This window comes from Chinchilla lanigera, unplaced genomic scaffold (genome assembly GCF_000276665.1).
Source record: "Chinchilla lanigera isolate Chin_1 unplaced genomic scaffold, ChiLan1.0 scaffold00033, whole genome shotgun sequence".
In the NCBI taxonomy this organism is placed as follows: domain Eukaryota; kingdom Metazoa; phylum Chordata; class Mammalia; order Rodentia; family Chinchillidae; genus Chinchilla; species Chinchilla lanigera.
In genome coordinates, this window is record NW_004955434.1 from 1,262,242 (window position 1) to 1,274,855 (window position 12,614).

A 12,614-nucleotide genomic window follows, 5' to 3' on the forward strand; every position below is an offset into this window, starting at 1 on the left:
CCGCTGCTTCCCTCCCTCCCGATCCTTTTGAGGGACGGGCTCGCCTTCGCACCGGGCCCCGGCTCCGAGGTCCGCGGGCGCCCGGGAGCCTCCTCCGGGGGTGCGGACCCCGGCCCGCCCGGTGTCAGATGCGGTGCGCGCGGATTTTGTGCGTCCTGGTCGGGCCGTCCTAGGGTTGGTGCTGAAGGTGCCTGAACTTGAATCTCCTGAAGGACTCTAGGGCAGGCTTATCAGGAATCGACTTGAATTGGAAAATTAAGACGTTTTTGTTTTTTTAAATTGTATTTTACCGGGAAACAGGAAAGTTGTGTCAAATTAGATTGTGTTGTGTGGAGGACAATGTGAAGGAGACTCTAACCTCAGCTTCTCGTTTAAAAAAATGTTAAGAGCTTTGATTCACGGAGAGATTTCTGCCAGGGGCAGAGAATATTTTTTAATTGATGCTTCAAGTCAGTGTGAGGTAGGCTTGGTACGCAGGGGGTGAATAACGGAATAGACAGAAGGTGAACTTTAACATGTTGGGTGTTAGTTTATGAACGGTAGTTCTGTGTAATACTTTTTAAAAGATATGTAATGCTTGACACATAAGATCATTCATTGGTTTTTTTTAAGCCTCTAGTAAATAGTTTTGGACAAGAATTTTATGTCAGTATTTGAGACTAACTGCTGAGTCTGAGTAGGAAGATACATAATGTAATAATCATTTGTTTACAGTAACAAGGAGATTTACAGTTGATGGACTTTTCTCCGTGAAGAATTGGTCTCGCCGTGGCTTTATTGTGTGAATTCTGTTGGATAACAACCTCATCGTACCCCATACAGTCGTTTGGTCATAAGCATGACTGCCTGTGTTCTAATAGCGACTGCCCAGCTCCATGCTTGTTGATAAATTCTACTTTGGGAGAGGTAGTGACATTCCGTAAATAAGTGAAGGTAAACATGGGACAACCTATAAAAGATAAAAATTTCTTTTGTGCCTTACTTGCTGTTAGTTGAGATCCAGGAGGAAGGAAGTGAATAGCCCCCTTATGCATATTTTGACCTCTATTTTCTCCTGCTCTAGTATTAATAAGGTTAATTGGCAAGGATAGGATTAGATTTTCAGCAGGCTAGGCAGTTTTAATTTTGTCCTTTGCTATACTCTACTGTAGCTGATACAGGACGTGGCGTGTTTTCTTCGCTTATTTTGAAATACATATGAAAGAACAGCGGACAAAGACTTTGTTTTTATTTCGTGGGACCAAATTATTGTAGATCATAATTACAAAATAATGGTTTTAGTAGCTTAGTGAACGCAGTAGAATTAGGCAGTTGATGTCGGAATTTGTTCCAAATTCTGTCACAAAATTGGACTCCAGTTCCACACCTGAATCAGTTTCTAATTTCTCCATCTGTAGTATAGCACTAATAAAATGTGCCACCTACTCATTTTTTAGAAAAGGCAATGAAAATCTTATAAGCGATAGTCACTCAGGTTATGTGATAGTAGTTTAAGAGTACTAATTGATGAATTCAGTTTCTTTCATGTTAGTACTGGCATTCTATATTTAGACAAAGAATTTTTAAATTAAAGTAGTACTTTTTTAACTGCTTGACCTCAACTACACTCAAGTCTTTCTACCAAGTCTGACCCTCGAGTGGCGTAGAGAGCTTGTTGGAAGTGTGGAATCTCAGGCCCTGTGGGTTAGTAAGATTTCCCAGCAGTGTGTGTGCACAGTAAAGTCTAAGAAGCATTGCTAGAAGTAGTAGTCAAATACTTTGCACCAGTAGGTAATGTCATTGTCATTACGACAGCTACTAGATTATAGTTATGTTTAAATGGCCATTCGTATACTGCAAGTGACACGGTTGGTGAAAAATGACTTTCTAAAGAAATTATTCTCTAAACTATTCCCAGTTAACTTGAACAAAAATGTGTAACTGTCTCTTTTTTCCATACTGGTTCAATTCTCTAAAATAGTCATCATCTCCTTTCTTAATACAGATGTATTGGTGATGTCTTGTTTAGAAGTAGCTGATACTAAGGTTGATTTTGTTTTTTCCTTCCCCGGTTCTGCTCTGTGATTGTCCAGCAGAGTAGCTAGTAATCATAGGACATTGAGCTGCATTATCTTTATGCAGGAAGAGTGCCAGGCATCCCTGACTTCTAATCTCGTGATGCCCCCATTATGATGACCTAGATGTTGTGATTATCCTGGAATATAAACCTGGGAGTAGCTTTCTAGACTACAAGATACAGGTTTCTTCCATTTTATTGGATAACTACTAGTATTTTCTCCGAAGTGTTTACGCCAGTTTTGGATGAGAGGAAGTTTTTCCACCTTACAGATAACCTACCTGACTTCTCAGTTTTGGCCATTGTAAGTAGTAGGAAACCTCATTCTAGTTTTCATTTGCGTTTCCCAATTACATAGTTAATAATGTTTTCATTTATTGGCTATTAAGGTGCTTTTTCTGTGAATTACCTGCTCAATGTTACCTTTTCTTACTGGTTTGTAATTATTTTTATATATTGTGGATAACAGTACTTAGTAAGCTTTGAAGAAATCTTCCAGCCTTAAATTTTTCAAACAGGATCTCACTATGTAGCCCAGGCTGGCCTTGAACTCGCTGAAATCCTCCTGCCCCAGCCACCCGATTGCTGGGATTACAGGTGTGCACCACCACACCCAACAAATCTTCCAGTCTTTAGTATGCCTTTTCACTTTAAGTAAAGTATCTGTTAGTAACTAGAAATTTTTTATTTTAATACCAATTTGTTTCTTTCTGAGTTTTCTTTTTAAATGAAGTGTTAACAGTTTTAGTTGTTTTTGCATTTAGAGCTTAAAATTCACTATCTTTATATGAGGTTCTCATGTAAATAAACTCCATAAAAATAACTACCTTTTTTTAAAACTGAAATTGTCTTTTTTGTGTTCCTATACTCTGATGAAATTCTAGTGATAGTAACTGTTTAGTTCTTAATATCCCTTTGTGGTAAAATAAAATATGGCAACTTCATCATTTCAACCTTTCTTTAAAAATTTAATAGGTTTTTGAATCCATAAAGTTTGAGAACCATTGCTTTAGAATACAAGTTGAGCATCCTTAATCTAATAATCTGAAATTCAATATCCAAAACTTTTTGCATGAACCTCAAAAGGCTTTGGTTTTGGGAAAATTTAAGGATTTCTGATTTTTGGGTTAACAATGCTCAAACTAGTAAAACCATGCAAATATTTAAAAAAAACAAACAAACAAAAAAAAAACCCAGAATCAAAGATGGTCCCATGTAGTTGGAATAAGGAATACTCAACCTATATTCTGATTCTTAAGTTTTCATCTGTGGTGGACATTTAACTACTAAATAATCGTAAGACATAGCAGGTACTCCTAAATACTGACCATTGATCATCATCTGTATCCTCCACGTTTTTTTGCTGTTTCGCTGGCTAGAATTTTTTTTAAGTGATACTCATAATTTCAGGCTCTTTTTAACCAAAGAATTTTAGAATGCACTTATTATTTAAAAGTGAATTTGGCTCAGATAAAGGTCTGTTTTGTTTTCTCAGGAATTAAAAGTGAAGATGATTAAATAAATTCTTGGATACAACTAAAGATGAAAAGTGGGAAGGAAAAATGGGCCAATGTCTGCCTGTACGTGCCAGTCACTGTAGTTGGGGTTTTGTTTTTGTTTAGGTGTGTGCTAGGTGTACAGACATCTGTGAGCAAAACAATCAGATTCCTAACTTCCTGGAAGTACCACGTAGCACAGGGCCAGTAGTAACATACACACAAATAAAATGTACTGTATGTTGGAGAGTGATACATACTTAGCAAGAAGCAGGAGCAAGTTATGGGGATCTAATGAAGCAGTTGGACCTATTGATATAGGGTATCTAATCAGACCTCATTGAATAGGGGAGAAAGAAGAAAGATGTGCACTTAGTGAAACCATTGAATATGTAGATACTAGCAAAATCAAGGAAGAGTGGACAGAACATAGTCTTTTCAGTTAAACCTGTGTTCTTGGTTCTCCCACTTGGAAGTTGTGCGAACGTGGGCAAATTAATTAACAACCAGAAGCTTTGATTTCCTCTACAAAAGCGATGATAGCCTGAGAAAAATACTGTTAAGATTAAAATAGATAACAAGTAAATGTGCTGTATCCCACCCCCTACTTTGTTCTCATAAAGCACTCTATACTTTATTTTCATAATCTATATCGCAGCTTATAATTATCCATCATATGATAAATGTTTGTCGCATTTATTCTGAAAAAATAGATGAGAAGAAACAGTCAGTGCAGTAATATATTTCATTAATATATAGTCAGTTTTATCTTTTTAAAAATGTTTTATACCTTTTTCATTTGAAAATCATGCAGATTTATTGAGAAAGTGTTTTGTATATAGACAGTGTCTTTGTGCTTGAATGTCATATTGTATTATAGGCATCAGAACACTAATCTACATCACCTTTGTGATGAAGGCAGTAGATATGCATCACTTTGCATTTCAAAGAACTGAGTGAAGGAACTAATCATAAAGTGAAACAAAATCAAAGCAAATTAGAATCAAATCTGATTACATTTGGATACGTTTTTCCCTATATTGCTGTTTTCCCTTTTCTGTAATATTGCTAAAATTGACCATCATTAAAGTATAAAAGCAAAAACATAGGTCATATTGGAAAATATGCAGTGAATAGTCTATTGATAACTTTATGTTCAGTTTCCTGCCATGAATCTTTGTGGTGTTTGAGAGGTGAAAATGAAAGACTTTGTCCTTACAAATCTTACATGCAGCTAAAGAAATGATACTCATTGTGGCTGTCTTGGAGTATCTAAGAAATTTCATTGTATCATATGAAATGCTAGGATTAAGAAAATAAGCGCAGGGGCTGGGGATTTAGCTCAGCGGCAAAAGCGCCTGCCTGGCAAGCGCAAGGTCGTGAGTTCGGTTCCCGGTACCGGAGAAAAACTAAAAAAAAAAGAAAATAAGCGCAGGACTGGGAGCATAGCTTTTCTCTAGTATGTCAGAGGCCCTGGTTTCCATCCCTAGACCACAAGGGGGGAAGGGGGAAAGAAAGAAATATAGTATATCCTTAATGTAGATCAGGATAAAGAAGAGGATTGCAATAGCCCCATTGACTTGATATGGTCAAGTCTGTACTCCGGTCCCAGCAAACCTGAAATAAACCCTAGTGCCTCCAGAAACAAAAATAGAAGACATTTTCATTTTATCCAGTGGCCACAATCACTTCTGAATGTAGATTGCTTTAAATGTGTTTTCAAAATTAGAATCATTTAACATAGTTCATGCAATAAACTTTTTCTTCAAATACCATCTGTAGGTTGTGACTTGGATATTTTGCTTCTGATTAATGTCTTGCTCAGTGTGCTGGTAATTTTTTATTCTTTAACTCTGCCATTCCCACCTACAAAAGTAAAAATTTTTTTCTGCACCTCAGGAAAGAAAATAATATTATTTAGTAACTTGTATTGGCAGGCTTATAGCTGAAACACCACAGGTTACATTTTGGTTTTCAGTTTTTATGTTTGTTTTTGTTTTGAGATAGGGTTTGCGAAGTTGCCTGGATTGGCATGGAGTTTGCCGTTCGCCTATCTCAGCCTCCTGAGTAGCTAGGATCTTACATGTGCTGCACCACAGCAGGCAATTTGATTTTTTTTTTTTTTTTTTTAAGTTGGGGAGCTTTTACCAGTGAAAAAAGTATCTAGAAACATGCTTGGGGATATAGCTCAGTGGCATAAATGCCTGCCTGGCAAGCCAAAGTCCTGAGTTCGATTCCTGATACCAGGGGAAAAAAAAATCATAGAAACCAGTAGATGGAAAAGTGCTCAGAAACAAGACTAGGGACCAGGAAGCCAGGAGGTAGGAAGAAATCATTTATGCTTATTTGAGAGGGCTTATAAGGCCCATTGAAAGATCTTGTCAGGCAAGTGACATCACTTGGCAGCAGTGTAAGGTATGGAGTAGAAGGGTATGAGGTAGATATTACAGAATGATTTTATAACCACTTGGTGAAAAGTGGTTAAGGTATGGCCAAGAGGACTGGAAAGGGATACACAGGAAATAGGCCTTAACTTGAGGAGAAAGGGGGTTAGATAGATAAGTAGATAGATAGATAAAAATTATATAAGAAGAAAAAAGGGTTATCAATTGAGATATCCAGAAAATTATATAAGAAGAAAAAAGGGTTATCAATTGAGATATCTAGATATCAATTGAGATATCTAGAGTTTAAGAGAAAGATCTGAAATCTTAACAGGTTTAGACACTATATCTAGACCTGGAAGTCATGAGTGAATAAGTGGTCCTAAAAGACCTGAATTTGAATGGGATAAAAAAGTTAAGACATATCTATTAAAAATAAAAACCTTTAGTGAAGCCATCAGGAAAAACAAGGTTGAAAATTAGCTGCAAAAAGGAAGGAAAGGACAGTGTAGTTACATGCTGCGAAATGATCACTCAAAAGTTAGAGACTGAAAAATACTAATTGTACTTTGAAATTATAAGATACTGTCAGTGATCCTAAATAATGAACAAGTTGATGATAAATGTTAGGTTACATTAAATGTTAGCTACACTCTAGGTGTATATAGATTTTTTTTTAAGAGAGGAGAGTCTTGAATATGTTTATTTAAGCAATCTGGTGAGGAGAGGCTGAAGGTGTACATATAGGATAACTGAGTAGCTGGAGTCTGTGAAGATGCTTTTGGTGATGGAATCATCCAGAATGGCCAGATTAGGGAAGGAGAGGTGTCTTGAAGAATGAAACTTTTTCTCAGGAGTGAAAAGGCCATCAGGATTTGAATGATTTTTAAGGTCCAGAAAGAGATCGAATATGCATCAAGTTAAAAAACATCTTTTTCTGTGTCTATTGTGTGCAGAATTTATATGTTCTTGCATTTAATTTTACCATCAACTCTACACAATTTATAGATAAGAAATTTGAGTCCCAGAGAAAGTAGTTTGTTTAAAGTCACAAAACTAGAAAGTACCGAACTGTGTTTTGAACGCATTTATGTCTTATTTCAACAACTTGATGTTTTGGGAGAAGTTAAATTTCAAAAACAAGAAGAGAAGCCTACTCATTAAGATTTGCCTAGAAAAATTACTTCAGAGAAAAAAAATCTTAGCACATAGTGTTATTGTTTTACAAAAGGTTTTATTTTCCACTAAAAGAGAAGTAGGAACAACATAGTGTCTTTAAACAAAGTCACTTTAAACAAAAATGTATTAAATTCATTTAACACATCTAATTCACAGCTATTTTCATTTTGCCAAATAATTTTATGATAGACTAGCACCTGTGGTGAAACCAACATTGCCCAAAAAGTAGTCATAAAAGACAATTTTATTCACACACAAAAATAATGTAGCAAGTTATTACCATTTTAAAACAAAATGCAGGGGCTGGGGATTTAGCTCAGCGGCAAAGCGCCTGCCTGGCAAGCGCAAGGTCGGGAGTTCGATTCCTGGTACTGGAGAAAAACCAAAAAAAAAAAAAAAAATTTAAAACAAAATGCAGTTAAGGCTGAACATTTTATTGTTCAAAAAAAAATGTTCTCATGTTGTAAACTTTTTTATGTTTTTTCCTTCAAATTGATTTTTAAGGATTGCTAAGAAATTAGTAAAGTAGCAAATAAACTGAAGCAACTCTATCATTAGGTACCAATCTGTACTTGTAACTTTTTTTTCTCCCTGCCATAGTGAAGGAGTGAGCTAAGTTGAAATCTGAGGTTCTGCTTCTAGTGATTATGCTAGATGATGGTGGCACTGTAGAGTAGTAAAAGCAAGAGAGGAAGGCCAGTCACTGTTCAGGGACTTTGAGCCAATGTTTACCTCCTCCCAATCCTGAAGAATGTGGAAATGATTAGCATAGCACAGGTTTGTATTCCCTGATGTTGGTGAGGAAGGTTGAGAAGAAAGGAAGACTTGGGTCCTTACCAGCTGAGTATTCCAAATGTTTGAGCCTAGGATAGGCTCCAAGGGTGAGGTCTTCAGCAGCTATAGTTGACTACCCAAGGAAGGATGCTTATAAAGGCAAAATTGCTGCATTTATGGTGTTTAGGACATTGATTAAAAATACTTCATCACTTAGGAAGGTAATGCTGTACCTCAAGTTACAGAAACAGATTACTCATTTTTTTAAATGCTCTTTTAAAAATGCTTCAAGAACGTAAATTTTATTAGCATACCTTTTAAGAGGATTACTACAGCACCTCAAAGGAAACTCTAAAGCATACAAGAATGTTTAGTTTTTGCCAATACCATACTTACATTATCTCTTCAAAATAATTCATGAAGAGGCTTATGACATGGCTCAATGTTAGAGCACTTGCCTAACATGTACCAGGCCGTGAGTTCAGTCCTCATCACAACAAGCAATAATTCATGAAGACCAGGCTCTTTCCAAATTGATTAGGAAGCATGTCACTTTTTCTCCCTACCATCCAATGACTATTCTAAAAAACAGGGTTTTCCAGCCTTGTCTGGGAATACTTATAACTTGACAGGTAAAAAATATAGTGTTATTACTTTAAATCAGGGATTTGACTTTATATGTTAAAGTTAAGTGGCATTGGCCAGGTAAAATACTACATTTATCAAATTAGTAAGTTTCACATGTGATTATTCTCACTTTAATAGTCTTTCTGTTTAACTGCCTTAAATATTAGATTTTAAATAATTAGAAGGTGAGTTTTTCGTATAGAGATCTGTATAGATAGACACAAAGTATTAAATATCACGGTTTGCAGGATTCAAGTCATAAATTACATCAGTATGTTGAATTCTTGACACAGAAGTCCTATTTTGATTATTATCTCAATTTATATTTTGTGGAGTCTTTAATTTTATAACTGCAGGTTCTTACCTTCTTACACGTTTTGGTTAATAGATTACTAACAAGGTGCTGCCTATATGAAGTCCTGAAGAAAACACGTGGTCACTGACCTCATGAAACGTGACTCTAGTAAACACAGTAGACGTTAATCAAGTAAGCCCACGGGTAGAATACATGGCATGGATCACAGTTTTCAGCTGTAAGTGTGAAGAACTGGGTGTTATGGGAAAATAACCTAATTTAGATTTGGGTTTCAGAAGATCTCTTTGAAAGAGTAGCATTTGAAACTGGAGTAGAGGAAACAAAACATGGGTGCAAGCCTTAATGTGGAAATAGTGTCATGCTTTAAAGTTACTGAAAAATAATGAGACTGAGATTGGGTAAGCTAGGACTAGTTCATGCAAGACCTGTAAGGCTCTGTGGAGAACTTTGATTTTATTACATGTACAGAGGGAAGCTACCGAGGAGTTTGTAAGTAGGAGATAAATCACCTTTTGGCTATCTAGGAAAAGTATAGGAGAATATATATATATTTATATGGAAGAAATTGACATTACCTCAAATATTTTGCATTTGTTTCACTCATACTCTTTCAGTTGTTCCTTCTGTTTCTCATTTTATATAATAACGCTGATCAGCCTTTTTTCAAAGCCAGAAACAGTGTACTACAAAAGGGTAGAAAAGATAATATCAATAAATGTAGGGAATTGCATGTGCTCTCATCTTCGACTAAGAGTGACAGAAACCAGGTTTTAAGTTAGTGAAAATTTCCTGCCTGTGTGTCGCTGTTTTAGATGTTTTCAGTAATGTTCCCAAAAGATTTACTTTTTTTTCTTTTAGAGATGTCATGCTGAACTTTTAAGTATTCTTAGTATTTTTAATGGAATATGAAATTAGATTTCTTTTTTCTATAAGGCAAGGAGAAGAAAAGAATCATAACTATTTATATAAAGCTAATGTTAACATAGAATATGATGTCCCTCAAAAATCTAGATAGCAGAAGGGAGAATTTAATACAGTATTCTTGCTAGAAAAGCTGTACATTTCATAATCGATTATTTTCACTAAAAATTGCAGTAATTGGCTTAAGAGCTTGCTGTAGTACAATTATAGGTAGAACCCAAACTTCCTAATTCTTGGGTTGGTGCTCTTCCCATTGTTCCTTATTTTATAAAAATGAAGTGTGTATAGTGTAAAAAAATCATTTTCAAAGTCAAAAACCTGTGTGCAGTACCAAAGAATTGTTAGGCCAATTTCATATCATTTTTGTTAATTTTACACATTTGTAGTATTGGGGATGAATGCACCATCCTTCTCTTTCTTTCCTTCTTGCTCCCTTCCTTCTTGTAAACAAGTATGCCATAATACACTAGACATGTTACGACGCCTGACAGCTAAAGATTCAAGCTATCAGATCCATCTCAAATAATGAAGTTTCTGTTCCCCTTCACCCATCCCCCATTTTCCCCCCAGTTGCATTACTTGGCCTACAACTTGAGAAGAGTTCTGCTCTGTCAGATTTGGCTAAAATATTTTTCACACCTACCCTAGAGTCATCTCTAAAAAGAAAGAAATCTTGCCACATTTGCTTTGTTCTTTTTACTTGCTTTTAAAGGGAGAATAGAAAACGAAGTTCTTACCAACTGAACTATCCAGCAAATTAAAAGCAATTGTGTTGTCATTAATTTGTATGGTAGAAAGTTATATTTGTTACTAATTTTGAAATTTGAAGAAAAAGTTTCTTTTAAATAGAGTCTAATATTATTTAACTGAAGGATGTAATTTATACATTTTGCAATATTAATGGTATATAGCCGTTAGTTAATTTTCTCTTTTCCTTGTAATATGTATTTGCTGTATATTCATGTACCAGGTTAAAATGTATCTGAGATTTCTTTTTCAAAATTTAAAATTTTAAATCCTGAAATGTAAATACATAGTTATTTATCAGCATTACATGAGTTACCAAGTTACTGTGCTCTACTTAAGCCGTCAGTATTATCAAATTCTGGTATAAATCAGGCCTGTACTGGTCATATGTGTATGTCCATATACAGTGTTGTGGCTAAATGACTGCTTCATGCTTAAAGAACTACAGTAGTTTTCTACATTGAATGAGATTTGTTTTTAAATTCTGTTGTCTCCCATATTTTCTTCTTTCAGTGTATCTGCTTTACTTTAGTTCTTTCCTGCCGTCATACTTTACGTGTATTGCTCCCCTAGCCTAAAGAGTTTTCTCTCTGATTTTGCACATCATATCTAACTCCAGTTTCTGGCTCTATTACAAACCTTTCCTAGCTATTGAGTTCTATTTCTTGCTAGTTTCTGAAGCTACTCTACATATCACTTAATTTTCTGTAAGATGAAAAGATCTCATAGAACCTTTATTAATAGCAAGTTATTGTTACAAAATATTGAAAATATTGATACTAATGTACAGAGGACCATGTAAATGTATAATTTAAAAGGGACGACAGTGAACAGTAGCCCAGTACCTGTTGTTTTCAGTCGTCTTGGGAGAAATACAGTTAACTGGTTCCCAATCTGTTAACTATGTTGTCATTTTCTTTAGACATTTAGATTGTTCTTTGAAATGATTATTCTAGTTCTGGTTATGCACTGCTGAAGAAAATGTGTGTGAAAAGCCGCGTTGGCTTGTTGAAGCCAGAGAAGTGCTCTACACAACTGACAAAGTGTTTGCTGCACATCTTCTAAGATTAGGGGTACTTTTTAAAACTTTTACTGTACAGATGAGTATGAATAAGGGAAAGAAGCCGGCAGGCATCCAGGAAAAGGAAGTGGTGGAGATGGCAGCTGGTAGATAGTCAAACTGGATAGACATACTAAAGGCCAAATTAGTAAGGACTGAGGAGTCCTACCGTCAGTGCAAAGAGAATTAAAGAGTATTATGTTGAAAATGCATAAATGTCATCATCTTCCTTTTTCGCTATTAAATGGATGTTATATGTATAGAAAAGGAATTGATGGGTAAAGAGAGTATTATTAGGAGATCATTTTTCCTTTGCAGGATGACTGCATACCACATGGCAGAGGGTTATAATAACATGCAAGTAGTTCTGAGCCAACTGTTATTAATTAATTTTATTGCTTATTAAGACTGGCTACTTATAAGAAGGAAGATCTGTAGTTTTTCTACCTTTGATCTTTAGTTAGAAGGTGACTGAGCAACATAAAGATTTTCTTATTTTTCCTTACCTCTTCCTGGAGGCCTACAAATAAACATTTTAAGTGTTATTCTAAGAAGTATTCACATTCAGCCCTAAGGATGGTAGAATAGATAAATGATATTTCGTAACGTAAGTTAGCTTTTTTAGCTCAGAAAAATGACCCTTGTCAACAAACATAAAATGCATACATGGACTGGTCAGTTTTCTGTTTATCTTATTTTTCTTTTAAATCTTGTCATTTGCTTTTAAAAAGGTAAAGAAGTATAGTCCTATGTCCTGAGGATTGCTTGTGTATGTATGTATATTTTGGGAGAAATGTGTGTATCTAATTTACTTGGCTGATGTTGTAATGATAATCTTAACTACCTTTTACACAAATCTACCAACGATATAGGGCATATGAGATATATGACTACCAAATAATCTAAATAATATAAGGAAAATATAACTCCCAACCTACTAGATGTCCAAAACACTGAGTTCATGTTCTCTAAAGTCGAAGAATGAATTGTAGGAACAGTGGAGGTTAAGAGTAGGAAAAATTTATTGAGAGAAAGAAAGCTTCTTTTTTATTTT

General features: G+C 35.3%; 1 protein-coding gene across 4 annotated transcripts in view; it reads left to right on the forward strand.

Annotated features, from left to right (window-relative positions):
• The first annotated feature begins 714 nt into the window (after window positions 1-714).
• Window positions 715-12,614, forward strand: part of Abhd17b (abhydrolase domain containing 17B) — a 39,922-nt gene continuing 28,022 nt past the window's right edge. For all 4 annotated transcript variants that reach the window (XM_013516342.1, XM_013516344.1, XM_013516343.1 and 1 more), the window contains exon 1: window positions 715-933. The gene's annotated coding sequence lies outside the window, so the exon portion shown is untranslated. The remainder of the gene's footprint in view (window positions 934-12,614) is intronic.